Source organism: Phaseolus vulgaris, chromosome 5 (assembly GCF_000499845.2).
Source record: "Phaseolus vulgaris cultivar G19833 chromosome 5, P. vulgaris v2.0, whole genome shotgun sequence".
Classification (NCBI taxonomy): domain Eukaryota; kingdom Viridiplantae; phylum Streptophyta; class Magnoliopsida; order Fabales; family Fabaceae; genus Phaseolus; species Phaseolus vulgaris.
Window position 1 is genome coordinate 34,092,082 of NC_023755.2, and position 21,711 is coordinate 34,113,792.

A 21,711-nucleotide genomic window follows, 5' to 3' on the forward strand; every position below is an offset into this window, starting at 1 on the left:
GTGTATAAAATTTTAAAAACATTATTATTCAATAAAAGAAAATTAAAAAATTCAACTTTATTTTACTTTATTTTTTATTTCTCTTTAATTAATCCACTTTTATTTGTCATTTCTTTTCTATCAGTTTATTTTCTTCTTTACCAAACGGAGACCGTTGACTTGACTGTGGTTAATAAGAACAAGTGGTCAATGTAACAGATGTAAAGAAAAATCTGTCTCAGACTAATAGAAAATAGAAAATATTATGGCAAAGAAGTTGATAAGAGAAGATGACAAAATCAGAATATTCATATGAAAGCGAATGGGAAGAAGAGTCCAGAGAAGAATACTACAAAGACATCTATGGAAGACATTGTTTGAGGTTTTTAGATGTAAGAGGAAGTACCTTGTCACGGAAAGCAACCGATTTAACGGATAATTTGTTTTGGATCATAATATGTGATGGTGATGTTTGAAACGATAATAAGATGCATGGTGTGTGAGAAAGTGAGGTTGTAAGGGACACACCGCTTGCTTCTGTAACCACCATTGTCGTGTTATTTAGTATTTAACTGAGGTTCTACGAAGAATGATGGACGACAACACCTTTGTTTGCACTTCTATATATACACACACGTTTCTGTCATATCAATTTCACACTATTATTTATTCAAGTTTTGCATTAACTATAATCTGATCTTTTTTTCTCTAAAACTAACTATGATTACATTTTCTTTCAATACATTCCAAATCAAAATGATTTTTCAGTTTCAAATCATTTTTCAAAAATTATATCAACTTCAAACACTGCTATTAATGCTTGTTGAAAAAGTGAATAATAGCTTTCTAGTTGTTCTCTAAATACATTCATTCGTAACTGTACCTTTCATTAATTGTCTAGTTGCCCTCCTCTTTAATTACTTGTCAAAAGGGTCTATTTATGATGATATATACATGAAAGAAAATAATACACTGACATTCAGAAATAACAAAAGTATTTATAAAATATCAAGAATTAGCTATGTAAGATTTGCGTCAGTCAAGAGAAGGACACGAATTAGTTTTGCTTGAGTAAAAATTTTGTCTCATGAGAAAAGATGAGGCTGATAGAAAGTTTAGAAAGTTCAGTTCCAGTACTATTTTCGCTTGAGCGAGAATCTTTTTGCTTGAGCAAAAATAGACTTGAGAGCAAACCAAATTTTCACTCCATTTCCGCTTAAGCGAGAATCCCTCGATTCAGCGAAAATACACTCGAGACCAAGGTTTTTACTTTCATATTCTAACTTGAGCAAGAATTTTTTGCATGTGAAAATCTTTTGCTTGAGCGAAAATATCATAGAAAATTTCATAAAACTGAATATTTTTCAAAGCTTTCACCCAAAATCAAAATCAGTACTCAAATTTATATTTTTTAAAACATATAAGATCAAAATGATATAACCTTGCTCAAAGTTGGAGAGGTATTATCATTGAACTCCTATGTCAACTATATATCTATACATTCATGATTTCTATACCAAATTCATTGAAACTCAAATTCAAACAATCAACATTCATCAATGTTTACATGTCAAATCATTCATCCTACAATTCAACACATTTAAGAACTTCTTTAACATCACAATCAACATGTACATTTCCAAAATTTCAAAGTCTACTATATTTATACTCTCACAATCAATCTCAATCAAACCATTCTAATTCATTCAACAAAAAACCTTGCAAGAAAATTTGAAGTTTGTGACCACGTCACCTTCACATCCAGATCTTCTAACCTAGGGTTTTATTGAAAACTTAAACTAGCTTTCCTTACCTAATTAGAAGTAGACGTGCTCACAAAGAATTCAAACTTCTAAAATAAGACAGGATAATCTAACATGCATCAGATAGTCCTGATTAATAATTCAAACATGTCATTAGGACTCTAAACTTAGAAAGACTAATCCTAAAGTTATAACCATCACATGTAAATACTTCTACCCATACAAACCATAAAACTCAAAACTGACTCAAATGAAAAAAAGGAGAAAAAAATGAATTTAATTTACCAAAATTCTGATAAGGTGATATCACTCTACTCACTAACTCAATGGTGATCTTCGAAAAAGTTTGTCAAAATCTTAAAGAGAAAACCAAGAATAAGAATAGAAAAGTTTTTAGAGATATAACTGATTTTTATATTTATATGTACTTCTCTCTTTAATAATAAAATATTAAGTGTCATCTTAATTATACCACTTTTATTTTCAAACTACTTTCTAGATCTTTACACTTTGTATAAATTTCATGATTAAATTTAAAATTTGGTTTTACTATTTAATGACGTCAAATTCTTAATTAGGACTTAGTGGAAGAAAATCAACCTTTTTCTTTATAGATATAACCAATATTGTTTTAGTATATTTTAGAGTAGCATATACTTATGGGATTGTAAATTTATTTAAATAATAATAAGCTTATGGGATTTAAGGAATGAATTTGACATTGAAATGGGGTCACTCTACACATAGTTAGGTTATTTAAGAAATCGACAACTTTCCCATTAGGTAAAGAAGTACTGCGCCATCGAACAGCAGCCGCAATAATAATAAACTTTATTGAATTTTCAAAACAAGGTTACTAATATAACAATTTGGGCGGCTATATATATATAATTTATTTTAATCCTTAATCTTTTAAATTTGGATCACTTTAACTGTTCAAAATAATGATCATTTAAATTTTGGAACATAATTCTGAATATTTGTTTTACTAATGGAAGTTGTGAAACTTATATTCTTATATTTTCCACATGTAAATTAGATAACTTAATTTATGTTCAAATAAAAATATAAAAATAAATGTGATGAAAATTGCACGAAAAATAGGTCTCATGGGGCAGTAAAAAATGAAAAATAAAAAAACCAAATATTCTTTTAGTTACACGTGTGACTTATTTTTCATGTAAGTTTTACTTTATTTATATATTTTTTTATTTTAAACATCAGTTTTGAGATTTATAGTTTTAAGGAGATGAACTAATAATGACATGACCTTTACGTTTTAAATCAAGAAAAAATAGTTTGAAATTGTGTTTTGAAATGGAAAAATATTAAATTGGCTAAAATTTGAAATAAAAATTACCAAAAAGTTTTTTAAAAAGAGATTAAAACAATCAAAATAAATCTTCAAAGATAAGATAAAGAAAAAATATATCTTAATCTAAAGTTGAGAAAGTTCATTTTAATTTATTAGGGTACTATATGTGTATTTTAAATGCGAGGTTTCAGAAAACTATCAAATCGTCACAATTGACTGCGTAAATTATTTCAACGATTAAGAAGGTTTACTTTCTTAAATTATACCAAAACATTGTATAGTTGCCGACTTGATTGATGAGCTTTGTGTTCGAAAGAGATGCTAGTAATGGAAAGGGTCCTCTATCAATAAACTTCGAATTCTTTCTGACTTCCGTCGTCAGATGGAACTGTTTGTAATAAGAAAAGACGTGCTGGACCTTAATCCTGGATTGGTTGCTGTTATGTTCGAGCTCCAGTGCTTGGAAGGGATGGACCAAATGAGTGAGGTGTATACACGATTGATCCCGTAAGCTGCTGAAGTTGTGGGGCTGAATACCACTCTGTTATGCTGAGGAAGGGGACTTGATCCTTGCACTTATATGTTTTGTTTTGAGACCAAGTGTAGGATAAAAGCTTAGGTTTGGCTAGTTACTAGGGTATTCTTTATTAGACTAGCTGCTGGTGTTTGTATAAGGGTTGGAATACCCTAAAGTATTCCTTTAATTTACTTAATTCTTTCCTGATAAAAAAAATTGTATAGTTGCCAAAAAAACATTGTAATTTCCAGTTTCTTATATATATACACATTGCATATGCATATTTCTGAAGTGATTAATCATAAACAACTTTTGAAAGTTTTTAATCTTTGTTACAAATGATTTATTTTAAAAAATTCTTAAGTTCTTTTTAATTTCATGTGTTTATCCTTAAATTTGACTATTATATATATAATAATAAATCTAGATTAATTTGTTAACGTCATATTTTTTATAAAATAAAAAATAAAAATATAATATAATAATTTATTAAACTTACTTTAACTTAGATAATAAAATAAACATGTTTTTATTAAAATAAAATACAATGAAAAATATTATTTTGTAAAATAATTATTGATAACAACAATAATTCTTTTATAAACTATTATTTTTAATTTAAATTAAGAAAATTAAATCATGAATATTTTTAAATCCCTTTAAGAATTATTAAGGAAAGAATGACAATAATAGTATGACTATGATTGAAAGGCGTTATTTTGTGTTTTAATATATAATTGAAGAAAATAAATTGAAAAATATAACTAAATTTAATTTATGTTTAAGTTCTAATTTATTTAATTATATATTTAAGGTGTGCATGATATTTTGGTGAGTTAGTTTTAGATTTTATTATAAATGAATTGTGTATAAGTAAACGGTGAGAATAGTATTTTTAAGTGGTGCTCTTAGTAAATATTTGGGCTAAAAGCTGATACAATCAAAAGAAAGAATCCGGTTAACTTAGTGATGGATGAGGTGCAATTAGGAATCTGAAGAATCCTTTATAATTTCATCAACAGCAAGTTATTTGTTGTTCTTTTTTTAAAAAAAAAACTTTCAAGGTAGGCATCATTATGCTACTTGACATCTCAGCTAGATAGGATGACAGTCAAATAACAACAATCATTTACCATTATATGAAAAAAAGTATTAAAAAATATATAGATTAAACCAAAACTCAAATGTTAAAAAAGCTTTTCGTTCTTATTCAATATTTTTTTCTTCAACCCTTCCTCTCTAAACTCCAAATAACCAAATCCCCTTCTCCTTCCCTTTGTATCTTCCATTCTTACAAGCTATCAGCAAGAAAATGGAAAGTCTTGCGTTAAGGTTAGTCGTATGAATAGCAATTTTTATATCTTTGGCATGTAAAATATTTTGTAAATCAAATTGGTATTTTACTTAAATTGCTTGATTTTGAGATGTGACTGTTATTGACTTGATGAATTAGGAATTCGAGTTATTTCTTATCGGAGTTTTGACTCGTGCATTTTTTAAGATTGATAAATTAAGATTTTTTAACAATTAAATAAAAATGAATGTTTGAAAATTGCATATGCATAGCTCAGGGTTTGTTTGTGCACGGAACTTTTGTTTTTAATGTGTTTGATGACTCGTGCATGATTTAGATTGATACAATGATAAGTTAAGAATTTTCAACAATTGAATGAAAATGAAAGTTTCAAAATATGATGATGAATATGTTAGATTGAGATTTTAAAAATATATTTGTAGTCACCGAAGATATTAAATTTTATTAATTTTTTGGTTCAAAGATTTTTCTGAATTATGAGGTATTTACGAGTTGATTTAAATTATCTCTTCTTACCATTTTAATTAAGTTTCTTCCTCTTGGATTAAGATAAGTTAAAAATGAATTTATAAGAAAAATATATTGAAGTTCGTGAATAATACGATAAAATTTTTATTTTTTTAAAATGTATAAAATATAGATTTACAAATTTATTTTTATAATTAAATTTGTTTTAATAATAAAAAAAGATTTTTTTATATAGATTTGAGTTATTTAAAATTTTGTAAATTATTTTCAAGTAAAAATTGACTTTGAAAAAATACGTAAATTTGTCAGAAAATAAAAAAATATCAGAAAATAGTTGTATTTGCCTTCAAAATAAAATTTAATATTCATAATTGAAAAAAAATTAAAAATATTAATATATATATATATATATAAAAATTAAAAATTATTAGTTAAGAATAAGTAAATTTAATAAAAATAACAAAACATAAAAAACTACAAATTATGATCCAATGATGGCATTAAAGGACAAAAAAAAAACTACAAATTATGTAACATTATTATAACAATAAAAATTATTAGATAAAAATAAATCAAATTTTCATATTTATAATTATAAAAATTTGATTTAAAAACATTTTTATATTAAATTTTAAAAATAATACAATTATAATTATTTTTTATAATTAATAATATTATTATATATATTTATTATATTATAATATTTTTTTTAATAATAGTATTATTAAATATTTGTTAAAAATAAAATTATTATTATTATTTAATAAAAATTTAATCATTATTATTTTTTAATTTATATTTATTATTATTTGAAAATAATATTTATAATTTTATTACTTCTTTATAAAATAATTTCAAATATTATAATTATTATATAACTATATTTATATTATTATTATTGATTTTATTATATTTTATTATATAATTATAGTATAATATATAATTAATTATATTATAAAATTTATAAAATAATAGATTATACATAATCCATGTTATAAAGCTTATATGAGTAATGTATAATATATAATCGACTTTTTATATAAATTTATAACTTCGATTATATATATAATTTTATAATATAATTAATTTTTTATTCTTTATAATATTTATTATATTTTTATTTTTTATAGATAGATTTTATATTTTTATTATTATAAATATATCTAATATTTTATTTTATAATATAATTAATTATATTGTATATGAATAAAGAAAAAGTTAAGGACAGGTTTGTATTAAAATTAATATTAAAAAAATTATTAATAATGAACAAATAAGGACTTTAATGTAAGTATATGTATTATTAGGTGGATTTCTTCGTACATCTTCACAATATGTAGAGAACTTTGTTTTTCTGAATTTCGCAAATTTGCATTAGAACATTTGTTTAAATTTGTTGAAACATACTTGTTTTTCCATTTGCGCCCATAGTTGACCAATAGAAGTAAACATTGCATAAAGGAGAAAAAAAAATCATAATATATGGGACACTGGAAACCAATTTTTAAAAACCGTGAATAGTTAGTCAGTTCTTGAGATACTAGTCCATGATCTTGGTTATACTAGTCCATGATCTTGGTTAGACCCTTCAAGCCAATCTCCTCAAAATTGATAACTAGAGATCATCCTTCAATCGATAGGGGACTTAAGAGGTCGATCTCTTAAAAACTTTTTACTATGTATCATCATTCAGATGATAGGAAGCTTCAGAGGTCGATCTCCTCAAAATCGATGACTAAAGATCACGCTTTGGACTTAATTTTTGTTTGTTATTCAGATTTTATTATTATTAATTCTGATTTTATTACCTTAAACTATTTTACGTTATATTGCATTAATAGTTAGTTTACAACCTGTTAGTATTCCTATTTTATAGCTTCCCGTAATTGTAATTTTATTATATATATGATTGAGTAAATCAAAATGAACAAGATCAGTTTTGCAATTTTGTGCAATTACGTTCAATCAGTTGCTACAATCTTTTGTCTTCTCTTATTTCCTTCAATTAGTTCCTACAACTGGTATCAGAGCTAGTCTGTTATTATGAACTCTACCCAATTATCAGTCTCTATCCTTGATGGAAAAAATTACAATCGGTGGTGTGTGCAAATGAGAGTTTTGTTTGATTATCATGAGTTATGGGATGTCGTTGAAAGTGGAGTGTCTGCATTAGCTGCTAATGCAACTGAGGCGCAACGAGTAGCGCATCGTGACCAGAAGAAGAAGGACAATAAGGCTTTGTATCTCATTCATCAAGGGATGAATGACGAGACGTTTGAGCAGATAGAAGGAGCAACAACTGCCAGTGAGGCTTGGACAATTTTGTCAACCAATTATAAAGGTGATGATAAGATCAAGAGGGTGCGTCTTCAAACCCTAAGACGCCAATATGAATTGTTGCCGATGGAAACCACAGAGACTATTGATGCCTATATAAATAAAGTTATTGCCTTGACAAATCAGATGAAGACCAATGGTGAAACACATTCGGAGCAGGCTAAGGTGGAAAAGATTTTAAGGTCTTTAACTCCCAGATTTGAACATGTTGTTGCTGCAATTGAAGAGGCCAATGACATTTCCAAAAATGACAGTAAGGTTATTGTCTGGTTCTCTACGAGCGCATGAGTAGCGGATGAATGACAATAAGATTGAAAACCCAATTGAACAGGCTTTACAAGCACAAGCCTCAATTGGTAGCTCCTATCATAAACATGGTAGCTATTTCAGCAAAGGTCGTGGTGGCCAGAATCATGGAGGTGCTTGGCACGGGGAACGTGGTCGCGGAGGACGAGGAGGCATTTATAATAAATCAAATGTTGAGTGTTATAATTGCCATAAACGTGGCCATTATGCAAATGAGTGCAGATCAAAAGGTGATAATCATACTGCCAATTGTGCTCAAGAAGACAGTAATCACGTACAAGATGAAGAGGATCATATAGTACTAATGACAGCCACATCAAATGAAACCCCAAACAATCAGACTTGGTATTTGGATACAGGTTGCACAAATCATATGTGTGGTCAGAAGGAGTTGTTTGCAGATTTGGATGACTCATTTCGCACAAAAGTGAAATTCGGTGATGGCAAGTTCGTTCCAGTGACTGGAAAAGGGCGAATTCTTATCACATTGAAGAATGGTGATCACGGGTACATCTATGATGTTTTCTATGTACTTGATATGAAAAGTAATTTGTTGAGTATGAGACAATTGGCTGAGAAGGGTTATGAGATGCACATAGTTGGAAATAAATTATCAATTTTTGATAAAAAAAGGTAATTTGATTCTTAAAACCTTTTTATCAAAAAACCGCATGTTTCCAGTAGATATTCAAATGGGTGATTTCAAGTGCTTGAATGCAATAGTGAATAATGAATCGTGGTTGTGGCATTTACGCTTTGGGCACTTAAATTTTCAGAGTTTGGAAAATCTTTCCAAAAGAAATTTAGTGAATGGTTTACCACATATTCATCACCCTGATCAATTTGGTGAGGCTTGCATTTTTGGAAAGAATAACAGGACACCATTTGTTAAAGAGCCTTGGCGTGCAAAATTTCCTTTGGAGCTTGTTCATACAGATGTTTGTGGCCCGATGAACATATCATCAGTTGGAGGTAATAAGTATTTTTTAACCTTTATTGATGATTTTTCAAGGAAAACTTGGATTTATGTATTGAAAAGCAAGGATGAGGTATTCCACTGCTTTAAAATATTTAAAGCATTTGTTGAAAGAGAGAGTGGCAGAAAAATTAAGATGGTGCGCAGTGATGGAGGAGGTGAGTACAAGTCTAATGAATTCAAGAGGCACTGTGAAGAACTTGGGTTGCAACATAACATAACTTGCCCCTACACACCTCAACACAACGGAGTTGCTGAGAGAAAGAATAGAACAATCATGGACATGGCGAGGAGCATGCTTAAAGCGAAAGGTATGCCAAATTATTTTTGGGCTGAGGCCGTAACATGTGCGGTATATTTGATAAACAGATCACCCACTCAGAGTGTTCCTAACACAACTCCGATTGAGGTATGGAGTGGATTCAAACCCAATGTGCAGCACTTGAAGGTATTTAGGTCAATTACTTATGCTCATGTTCCCAATGCAACAAGATCAAAGTTGGATGATAAGGAAATGAAGACCATTTTCATTGGATATAAGCATGGGGGATACAAATTGTACAATCCAATGACAAAGAAGGTGATTGTTAGTTGTGATGTTACATTTGCCGAAGATGAGGAATGGCAATGGAATGCAACAGTTGAAATGGATTCGAAAAAACGATATATTTATGTTTTGAACGATGATGTGGAAGATGGAGTCACTCTTGAAGCACCTGCAGTTCAACCTGAAGTTGTAATTCAACCTGAAGTTGCAACTCCAATTGCAACTATGATGGAGCGACCAAGAAGGCAGCAGCGACAACCTGTACATCTTCAAAATTGTGAAGTAAATCTTGATGATGAAGTTGATGACAATGGAGATTTGGTTCACTTTGCTTTTCTTGCACTTGCCGATGCCATTCAACACCCCAAATGGCAAAAGGATAGGAATAAAGAATTGATGGCGATTGAGAAAAACAATATCATAACTCAAATTGGGAAGGTTGTTCCAAATTAGAATTACGGGAGGATGTTGGTTATTCAGATTTTATTATTATTAATTCTGATTTTGTTACCTTAAATTATTTTACGTTATATTGCATTAATTGTTAGTTTATAGCCTGTTAGTATTCCTATTTTATAGCTTCCAGTAATTTTAATTTTATTATATATATGATTGAGTAAATCAAAATGAACAAGATCAGTTTTGCAATTTTGTGCAATTACGTTCAATCAGTTGCTACAATCTTTTGTCTTCTCTTATTTCCTTCAATTAGTTCCTACAATTTTGAAGAGAAGCTAAGTTCAAAGAGACACGGTGAGGCTGAGAGAGACACGGTGAGGCTGAGAGTTCTTTCCGGTGGGGTAGGGTGCAAGACGATGGCTTATACATCGTTTTTCTTTACTAACTTTCCCGACCATTTCTTCAAAAGAGATTTGTGGAAAGTTTTCCAAAGATGGGGAAGATTTTTGGATGTCTTCATATCTAGAAAACTTAATGCAAGGAATCAGAGGTTTGGGTTCGTTAGGTTCCATGGTGTGACTGACGCTTTTTGTCTGGAAAAGGAATTGGATGCAATTTGGATAGGTACGTGGAAATTACATGTGAACCTACCTAAGTACCGGAGGAGTGAGGTGACAAGGAAAGATTGGAACGCCAAATTGAGACCGGTTCGTGGTAGGAATGTTTGGAAACCGAAGGAGCAACAGAAGAAGGTTTCTTATGCTCAGGTTATTGTTTCAGGCGAGGTTGCAAACTGTTCACAGGAGAGTGCGAGAGTTACCTCTTTTAATGTAGAAATGGAATTGACCTCTTGGCTAGAGGGATGTTTTGTTGGTCGTATTAGGGAGGTTTCATGTATGAAGTCGATTAAGAAAAGTTTTATTATGGGAGGATTTAGTCTTGTTAGGCTAAGATATCTTGGGGAGAAGTCTTTTCTGTTATCTTGTGATGACGAGGGAGTTCTTGGGAAGCTTATCGTTGAGAACAAAGCGTGGTTTGATGAGCTATTTTCTTCGGTTGTCCCTTGGGATGGTTCGTTTTTAGTTAAAGAAAGGTTGGTCTGGGTTCGGTGTAGAGGAATCCCTCTACAACTTTGGTGTAATCAAAGTTTTGTTAGTATTGGTGCTCTTGTTGGGGAAGTGGTTCAGATAGATGGCGTAACTTTGGAAAAGGAATTATTAGAGTTTGCTCGTTTTCAAGTTAAGATACCGGTAGCCAGTTCGGTTAGGATGGAGAGAGATATATGTATCAATGGCATCTCGTTTAAGGTATTGCTTGAAGAGGAGGAGAGAGTCCAGGATCTTGAATTTAATAGATTTTACGCTAAGTGGAATGGGGGTTTCTCAGAGGTGGACACGGAAGCAAGGTCAGAAGAAGGTGAATTGGGAGGGAGTTTTTGTGATTCGGTGGCTTTCGATTTCGGTGAAGGTTTTGGAACGGGAACTGGTGAAGACGAAACTGTCCAGGGCAAGGCATGCACGACTGTCCAGTTGCAAGAGGTTGTTGATTTTCAAGAGAGTCTAAGAGGTGCAGTAAATGTGGTTGGCCCCCTTGAGAATATTCCTTGTAGAATTGAAGGGTTAGTAGAAGATGAAACAGCATTTATTGAGGGAGTGGCCCACTCTTTGGAGGCTTGGCCCGCTGCTAAGTGCGGTTTTAAGGATGTTGTTAAGGATGCTCTTGTATTAAATAAGGAGAGAGAATTAGTGGAGCAGGTGGTGGGTGAGAATAACTCATTAATGAGTGTTGGAGTTGGGATTGAGTTGGTGGGATTAAATAAGGAGAGAGAACTAGTGGAGCAGGTGGTTGGTGAGATTAACTCATTAATGGGTGCTAGAGTTGGGAATTGGCACGTGGGATTAAATAAGGAGAGAAAATTAGTGGAGAAGGTGGTGGGTGAGAATAACTCATTAATGAGTGGTGGAGTTGGGAATGGGCTCGGGGGAAAGGCTGAGGCGGAATGTGGTTCCATACCATGCAATACAGAGACCACCTCTCACCTTCCCAACATTAAAGAAGTGCATGTAAAGAGTTACCATGCATTTAATGCAGGTTCCTCTGTTTCACGTGTAAAGGAGAATGAAGAGTTGCTTTTTGTTGGTGGTTTCTTAGGCCAAGCAGGAAGCTTGGACCGGTTAGGAGTCTCTTGTGGGTCTGGCCCAGTTCATGAGCAGGAGCACTCAGGTATGTGGGAGTTTGCAAATAACGTACCTGTAGGTCTACAGGGGGTAACAGGAGGCGAAGGCTTGGCTGAGACGAAGGTGGTGGGCACTCCAAGTGTCGTCGTCGGACAGAGAGTGGCTTGCGACGGTGGGAGTGGGGATTGGCGGTTGGAGGTTATGGTGTCCGAGGGTGAGTGCGAGGGTGGTTTCCCTTCGGTAGGGGCGACTAGGGTGGAGCCCGAGGTCAGGGTATTGGAGGTAAACGAAGTCAATCGCTCCATGGCCCTAGCTTCTGGGAAGGAAATGGGTATAGAAGAAGTCAAGTCCGACGTTGCAGTTCTTCAGTTTGATGATCCTAATTTGGTGGATGTAAGGGTTGATCAGACAGTGTTTTTGGTTCAGCAAACCAATGTGAATAAAGATGCTCTTTGCACGACTGATAGTGCAATTGAAAATTGTAATAGAATTTACTGGGAAAAGAATGACAAAAAAAGTGGCGTCCAGCGTATGGAGTATTGGTAAAGAAGTAGGGTATTCTCACTTCGGGCAAGAAGATGCAGTCATCAATAGTTTACATGCCTTAACTGTTCGGAAAGTTAGTAAGGGGAGGAAGCCAAGGAAGAAGTCCAGTAAGTTTTGTCAATGAAAATAATTAGTCTGAATGTTAGAGGGCTAGGAGGAACTTTGAAAAGAAGATATTTAAGCAATCTGGTAAGTAAGGAGCAGGCAAATATGGTGTGTTTACAAGAGACAAAATGTACTGAGTTCAATAGGGAGAAAGTTTGTCTTCTTTGGTGAAGTAATGAAGTTGACTGGGTTGTAAATAAAGCAAACAATAGTGCTGGTGGGGTCCTGACAATTTGGAATAATAAGTTATTTCATATCTCTAACTATGTTAATGGAAGGAATTTCTCTATTATTGAGGGTTCTTGGAAGGTTGGTAATGGGGTACTTGTAACAATAGTAAATGTTTATTGCTTTGGTTCTTTACGGGAGAGGAAAGAGGTTTGGGAAGAGATTAATGGGTATAGGTCGAATCAACTTTCGAAGGCTTGGTGTGTTGTTGGAGATTTTAACTCAATCAGAAGGCAAGAGGAGAGGAAAAGTCTGATCTCGGAGACAGATTATTCTAGAGAAATAAAAGGTTTTAACGAGTTTATTGAAAAATCAGAATTAGTAGATATCCCGTTGGTTGGCAGGAAGTTTACGTGGTATAAACCAAATGGTATGGTGAAGAGCAGAATTGATAGGGTTCTTGTGTCAAAAGAATGGCTCGATGCTTGGCCCCGTTGTCAACAGTTCGTCCTAAATAGGTCAATTTCATACCATTGTGCAATTGTTCTTACAGAAGTGTCTGTTGATTGGGGTCTGAGACCTTTTAGATGCTTGGATGTTTGGCAAAGAGACAGCAGATTCAAAGACTTTGTGAGGAGGAAGTGGGTTAGTTATGATGTGCAAGGACGTGGAATTTATATTTTCAAAGAGAAACTGAAAAAGCTTAAAGTGGATTTAAAAGTTTGGAACAAAGAGGACTTCGGGGATGTTAACCTTGCTAGTGAAGAGTTACAAAAGAGGATTAATGTGTTAGATGCACAAGATGATGATAAAGGCTTGGTTGAGTCTGAAAGGGAGGAAAGGAGAACTTTGTTAGCTGACCTTAATAGAGCTATGTTTAAACAAGAAGCGGTTATGTTCCAGAAAGCAAGACAGAAGTGGTTGAAACATGGAGATCTTAATACAAAGTTCTTCCACTCATCCGTGAAGTGGAGAAGGACGAGGAATGAGTTACATGGGATGTTTGTTGACGACTGGTGGTGTGAGGATAAGGAGGTGATTAAGGACAAGGTCAGAGTTTTCTTCGAAGAAAGGTTTGCCAGAAAAGAAGGATGTCAAGTTAGGTTGGACAACGTTAGGTTCAACTCTATTTCGAAAGAAGATAATGAGTTATTGATTGCCGATTTTTCTGAAAAAGAAATTAAGGATGCAGTATGGAATTGTGATAGTTCTAAGAGTCCTGGCCCTGATGGTTTTAATTTTGGATTCTTAAAGCATTGTTGGGAAATCATTAAGTCGGATGTGGTGTCAGCAGTGAAGGATTTCGCATCTAAGAGTCATTGGCCTAGAGGTTCAAATGCATCATTCCTATGTCTTGTTCCAAAAGTTGAAAACCCTTAGCAACTTGGCGAATTTAGACCTATTTCGTTGGTCGGGTGCCTATATAAGATTATCTCTAAAGCGTTGTCCCTATGCTTGAAAAAGGTGATTAGTAAAGTCATTGATATTAGACAGTCGGCTTTCCTAGAAGGTAGGGGTTTGTTAGACAGTGTGTTAGTGGCGAATGAGGTTTTGGAAGAATATAAAAGGAAAAGGAAGAGTTATGTTTTCTTTAAAGTTGACTATGAGAAGGCATATGACTCAGTAAGTTGGGATTTTCTCTATTATATGCTAGAGAGGTTGGGCTTTTGCGCTCAATGGATTTGGTGGATTAAGGGATGTTTAGAATTTGCTTCAGTCTCGGTGCTTGTGAACGGTAGTCCAACTAGGGAATTTACTCCTGGGAAGGGACTTCGTCAAGGTGATCCGTTAGCACCGTTTCTTTTCCTGATAGTTGCGGAAGGGTTGGCTGGGGTTTCTAGGATGGTAGAAGACAAGAGTTTGTTTGATAGTCTGGAGGTTGGAAGGGATAAAGTGAAGGTAAATATGTTACAATACGCTGACGACACTTTATTCTTTTATAAAGCTAATACAAAAAGTGTCTTCAATTTGAAGGCGATCTTACTATGCTTTGAGCTTGCTTCTGGGCTTAAGGTCAATTTTGTGAAGAGTACTATCGATGGGTTGGGGTTGGATCAGAGCTTGCTTCAGAGTTTTGCGGCTATTCTAAATTGTAAAGTGATGGTAACTCCTTTTGTTTATTTAGGGTTGCCGATAGGAGGGTGTCACAAACGGGGTGCGTTTTGGAGCAGGGTGATTGAGAGAGTTCAGGGTAAATTGTCAAGATGGAGAGGCAGGTGTTTGTCGTTGGCTGGGAGGATTTGCTTGTTAAAATCAGTTCTCTCCTCAATCCCATTATTTTTTATGTAATTGTTTAAGTTACCTTCTGTGGTGGCAGAGAAGTTAGTTCGAATACAAAGGAATTTCCTTTGGGGATGAGGTTCAGATGGTAGGAAGATCGCTTGGGCCTCTTGGAAAAAGGTTTGTGAGCCTTGTGACTATGGGGGTCTAGGTATTATTGACCTAAGGTTGTTTAATTTGGCTCTACTAGGTAAGTGGATCTGGAGGTTGGGTACGGATAAGGGTGGTCTGTGGAAAGAGATCCTCGTTTCTAAGTACGGTGGGTGTAGAAGCTTGAGAAAGGAAGGTAAAGTTGGCAGGGGCTCTCTTTGGTGGAAATATTTGAAGGAGGTGTGGGCTTCAGAGGGTTGGGGAATAAGTTTTGAAGATGGGTTTGAGTGGGAAGTTGGTGAGGGGAGGGCTATCCTTTTTTAGGAGGACAGTTGGTTGAGTTGTGGAGCGTTGAAGAGTGTTTTCCCAAGAATTTTCTCTCTTAGTGTGACAAAAGGTGCAAAGGTGGCTGAACTAGGGAATTGGATTGATGGTGTTTGGGTGTGGCACTTTGAATGGCGTAGACCCTTTTTTGAATGGGAGAAACCTCTGGTGGAGCAGTTCTTTCAGTTACTACAAGGGGCGAAGTTGGAATCAGGGAAGGCAGATTGCTGGATTTGGAAGGCAGGGGGGTTTCATACTTTTACGGTTAACTCAGCCTATTTTCAGGTTAGGAAGGATAGAGTTGGGGAGGTTTCTCCAGTTTACAGTAAGTTGTGGAGATGCAAAGCTTTGCCTTCCGCTTTGGTCACTTCTTGGAGGGTGATGGAGAATAAGATTGCTACTAAGGTAAATTTGGAAAGGTGAGGGGTGGAGGTAGAGAATCTGGTGTGTGGTTTGTGTGGGAAGGTGGAAGAGTCGTCCTGTCATCTGTTTTCCGTCTGCGAGTTTACTTGGCGAGTGTGGTGTCTTTGTTTTGAGTGGCTTGGAGTGTCGTTTGTTATTCACAAGGACCCTTTGGTAAACTTCCAACAATTCAGGTTGTGTTTGGCTTCTGATGTGGTTAATGACGTTTGGGGGGCGATCTGGGTTGGTGTTGTGAGTGGAATTTGGAGACATAGGAACTCGGTGACCTTCGACAGGGGCGTGGTAGATGCGCTCAAGGTATTTGCACTGGTACAGGTAAATGTTTGGTCTTTGATTTTTGCAAAGTCCTGTTGTAATTCCTTTACGTACCCTAACTGGGTTTTGAACCCAGTGGATTGTATGAGGTTGGTTGTTTAATGCTTTCTTGAGTTGCTTTGGTTGTTCCTTATTTAAGTTGGAAGGTGTTCCTTGGTTGGAGGTTGGTAAGGCGCTAGCTATTTATGTATAAGGGTTGGACCACCCCTGAAGTGGTTCCCATTTATTTATTTTTTATTGCTGATAAAAAAAAAGATCACCCTTTGGACGATAGTGGGCTTAAGAGATTGATCTCCTAAAAAATCGATGACTAGATATCACCCTTCGAATGATAGGGGGCTTGAGATGGTGATCTCCTCAAAACCGATGACTAAAGATCACCCTTTGGGTGATACCCCTTAATGGCCAACTACATATGTCTAACCACCTATGTCCAACCCCCTTATCAGGACAATACACAACCCCTTAGTCTCGAGTTGAGTAGACGAAGAGGTTTATCCACCGAAAAATTTGAAATAAATTAAGTTGTGCTTAATCGGTTTATGGTTGTGCACAAAAACATTAGATCGCTTGTTTTCATAAGTTGGTTTTAATCTGTTAAGACTTAAAGTTATATATTCGCTAAGAGAATGTTCAAAATTGTCTTATAATGTTCTACTTATTCAATTTTTTAATGGTTAAGACTGATGAATAAGTCTTCTAATAATTTAACAATGTCGGGATATAGGCCAAACAATCAAGCCTTTATTAGTTGACCACAATGTCAAGATTTAGGTCAAAGTTTTTTTTATGACAATTAGTAGTGCTAAAAATTAGGTTGAAAGTTTTATTATGTTAATTGGGAATTAGGCCAGAGCTTTTTTTTTATGTTGATTGACAGTGTAGGATTTAGGTTTATGTTGACAACCAGCAAAACTAATTAGGTTTAAACCTTTTTTTATGTTATGTTGACAAACAATATCAAAATTTAGGTCAACGTTTTTTTATGTTGACTGATGTTAAGAATTTGATTGAAATTATGATGTTTTTTATGGTGAGTTTTTTTTATTTTTTTACTTGTCGATAAATACCCTTTATATTTGAGATTAATCTTGAAGCTGTTCATTCTCTTTTTTACACCTCTTCAATTATATTATATTATATTAGTGTGAAACACATTTGGATAATGACTCCATTTCTCTACTTCTTTTGTTTTGTATTTGCTAACCAATTTATGGTTGGATTCAGTGCATGAATATCACCTCCATCCTTTGGAGATGACATATTTGTTCTCAGCACAAATGGTGGTGGTATTGGAGGGATTATTCGTGCAACTATTGTTGATTACTTAGACATAGCTCTTTAGGTCGTAGATGTATTTATTTGTGTTTGTTAGTGTTGCATCTAGTGGCTCCAGTAGGGTTGGAGGTATGTGTAGGAAGTCTTTTAGGTTTGGACAATGATATATGGACAACCCCAATATTTTATACAACCACATTACAACTTGTAATACTATTATTTTAATATTTTTTTTTATATTATTTAATTATAAATTTACCATTTATTATAGATATTTATTTCTAAACCTATCAAGATGATGTCAACCTATCATTTTTCTTTAGGTTTTTATGGTTTATATAGTTAATCTTTTGCTTATATTCTAGACATAATATGCAACATGTTATGTTCTTGTAACAAAACATCTAACATAGCACTCAACAATGTCTCTGATAGAGTTGTTTTAGTTCTCAGATCTTATGATTTGTGTTTACCTTTGTCCACCTTGCCACTTATAAGCACCATGAGTTTATAACATTTAAAAACAAACAACATATAAAATGTCATGATTGTGCCTTTACCTACTAGGCTTTTATTTTCTGGATCACTTTGCTACCTCAGAAGTTGCCTAACCTTAGCACAATAAAGGATGGAGATCAACTTTATAAGTGATAGAAAAATCTGTTTTAGTTCATTTTCAGTAATAAATTAGCATAGAAAACAACTTGTTCTTTTAAGTTTCTCTTTTTATTTGTCTTAGATGTTCTTTAGTTACTACTTCTCCTTCTACATTTTTATTTATTATACATTTCTTTACTTGTTGCATTGGTTTCACACATTCTATCCTTAACAAATACATATATTATATATTATTAGCATTTGGCTAAAGCAATTGTCACAATATAATAAATTTTAATTTTTTAAAATTTTTAATGTTGGCTTTATCATGTTGCCTTAAATACCTATTATATTCTTTCTATCTTAGCATTGCTTTAAAGTTAGTTGACTTTACTCACGTTCGTCATTAAAGATCGATGCTACATAATTAGTTTCAATATTTTTAGTGTCATTTGTTAAGTCGACATTATTAGTTTATTAATCACTACAAGAAAATTATTAAATAAAAACCAATTTTAGAGACAAAAAAAAATTAGTTGTTATAATGATTAAATTAGAGATCATTTTAGAGACTAAACAAATTTTTGATTTTTAAATTAATTTTTATTATTGATAAATAGTTTCTAAATTGGTATCTAATTAGCTATCAATGTTTTAACTATCAATTATTTAGATTCTAAATTTGGTAGCAAAAATCTTGGTAGCTAATTAGATATCAATGTAGAAACTATTTATCGATAATAGAAACTAATTTAGAAATCAAAAAAAAAATTTAGTCTCTAAAATGGTCTCTAGTTTAGTCACTATAACAACTAATTATTTGTTCGCTACACCATTTTTCACTTTAAGTCACCCTGACATGTCAACGCTAAAAAAGTGTTGCCTAAAGTAGATATAGAAATATTATGAATGTAGACTAACATTAAAATATTATGAATACGTTAGGCAACATTTTCTAAAATATAGATACTTTAAATAATATTTTAAAACATATTTTTTTAACTTGTAATTGTTTTAAATAATATTTAGACTATATTTATTGAGGGTTAATTTTAATATTTCATATAAGATTCACTTCTCAGTAATTTCCACACACCAAAACTTTTGGAAGCTTGACTTCCAAAACCTTCTTGTAATTAATATTTATTACAATTATTATTTTTTTCTAAAATTGATTTTTATTTAATGATTTTCTTGTAATGAATATTGGTTTTATTTTTTTAGTCAACTTTCTTCTAGCTTTCTGTGTTTTTAACATAATTAACTTATAACATTTTTCTTGCATTTCTATACATCTTCTATATAGGATGAAATGAGAGAGGAGAAGAATAAATCCAGTTGTAAATTACATGCACGCACGAAACTAGTCTTCCAAAAAAAATATTTATGAGTATTACAAAATTTTGATTAATAAAGAATGACAAAACTTGAATAAATACTTAGTTATGAAGTCTACATTTTTCAAATCTTTTATACAAATTATCATTAATCTTGTACAAATTATTCAATGTGTTCAGTCCATATATAATATGGAGATGGATTACATCAATAGATTAAGGAATATAATCAAGTCTTGTTAATAAGTGTTTTTTTTTTCGCCTTCATATATTTTTTAAAATACCAAAATTATTCTTGATAATTTTGGAGGGTAATCAGAAATACATTCTGAAATAAATGATTCAGAATAGAAAAATAAAACATTTTTATAGTTACATTTATAGGGAGTGTTAGAATATAAGAAGAATATGTAATAATATCTTGATTGTATCTTAGCATAAATTACACTGGAATTTTATTATTCTGTCAACTTCGTCCTTCAACAATTAAAAACATAATTTCAATATGATATTAGAGTGGCAACATCCTCCCATAAAATCTGACTATTCCCTTTTCTCACTGTAGAATCCTATTCCGGACAGTCTATTCGGGATTATCGATTCTGGGAATAATTTGGATTTGCAATTCCACAAATATTTTAGATTATCCATATGCCATAAAAATGAAACTTATCACCATAAATCCTAAATTTTAAATCTTAAACCCTAGACATGTAATCATTTACACTCTAATAAATATCTTTCTGCAACTCATCATTTTAAAAAAATACTATCTTTCTGCAACTCATCATTTTAAAAAAATACTGTTTTATCCTTTTAAAAATGATTTATGGATTGTTCTTTACCAAATATTTGCAAAACATATTTTTGGAACACATTTTATTAATTATGAATTTACCAATTTGGAAGTAAAAAAACTGTATTTTGAAAAATAATATTCTGAAATAATTTTTTGTTTTCTGAATTTTCTATTCTGAAAACACTCTTTGTTTACAGAATCCTATTCTCAAAATACTTTTTACTTACAGAACTCTTATTTTGAAATTACATCTGTAAAAGGATAATTTCAGTATTTTAAAAAATGTAGGAGTGTAGGAAAAAAATCTCATGACAGCAATGCTGCCAGAAAACTATGTCCACTAACAACGCACCAAAATTATCAATAATGAAAACGAAGAAAAATCTCAGAGAAAAAGGATAAGGGAGGTCTGCACTGGCATAGGACTTTTAAAATGTGAGTTAATTTTATCAATTCCAATAATGTAGACGTGCACAAATGTAGGGGGTGTGGGAAGAAACATCTTGTGACTCATCCGTTCTTGGTTTCTCATATTGTACAAATTTCATGAATTTGTTTATAGAAACCATAATTGTTCTTAAAACCATATATTTATAAGCCATTTTTTATAAAAACAGAATCTATTTTTATGTTAGGTTATATAATTATAAAATATTTTTTTACTAGACTACTTTTGTTTCTTATTAATTTTCATTTTTGCATCTATTTATTTTTAAAAATTTAAACAAACGCTAAAAATTACTGTACTTTTTTTAGTGAAATAAGTGTTATTTTCTAAAATTGAGTGAAAATAATACATGAAATACTTTATACCTCGGAAGCCTGAATATCAAAGCGTTGATATGTCCGAGTGGTTAAGGAGACAGACTCGAAATCTGTTGGGCTTTGCCTGCGCAGGTTCGAATCCTGCTGTCGACGTCTACGCTTTTCGTTCCCTTTTTTCTTGCGATTAACCTAATTTTTACATTTTTTTTTATCAACATATACATATTCAATAGAGATTATATTAAAGTTACATTATTGAATTAGAATATGTAGTCGAGAAAAAATTCGGATTAGGAAAGCCATCACGTAGGTTTTCTCAGCACATTAACGTAAAACCCTAATTTGCTACGCCGGTGCTTGGTGGTCTTTAGGTGGCCATTTGTTGTGCGGCGGCGCTGGTGGGGCGCGCGGGATTCTGCAAGTGCTCACGTTGTTGGCTCTGTGCGGCGGTGCTCGTTTGATAGTGGTGCGGCCCGCTCTGCAGTGCGGCGACGCTCGTTTTGGCCAGAGCACGACGGTGGAGAGCGGTGCTGCAACAGACAACGTGGTACGAGCTCTGTGCGGGAGCACGTGCTTTCGCGTTTG

General features: G+C 32.7%; 1 non-coding gene across 1 annotated transcript; it reads left to right on the top strand.

Moving 5' to 3' along the window:
• The first annotated feature begins 21,197 nt into the window (after window positions 1-21,197).
• Window positions 21,198-21,279, top strand: TRNAS-CGA (transfer RNA serine (anticodon CGA)). The gene has a single exon. It is a non-coding gene; the product is annotated as a tRNA-Ser (tRNA).
• The last annotated feature ends 432 nt before the right edge of the window (window positions 21,280-21,711 follow it).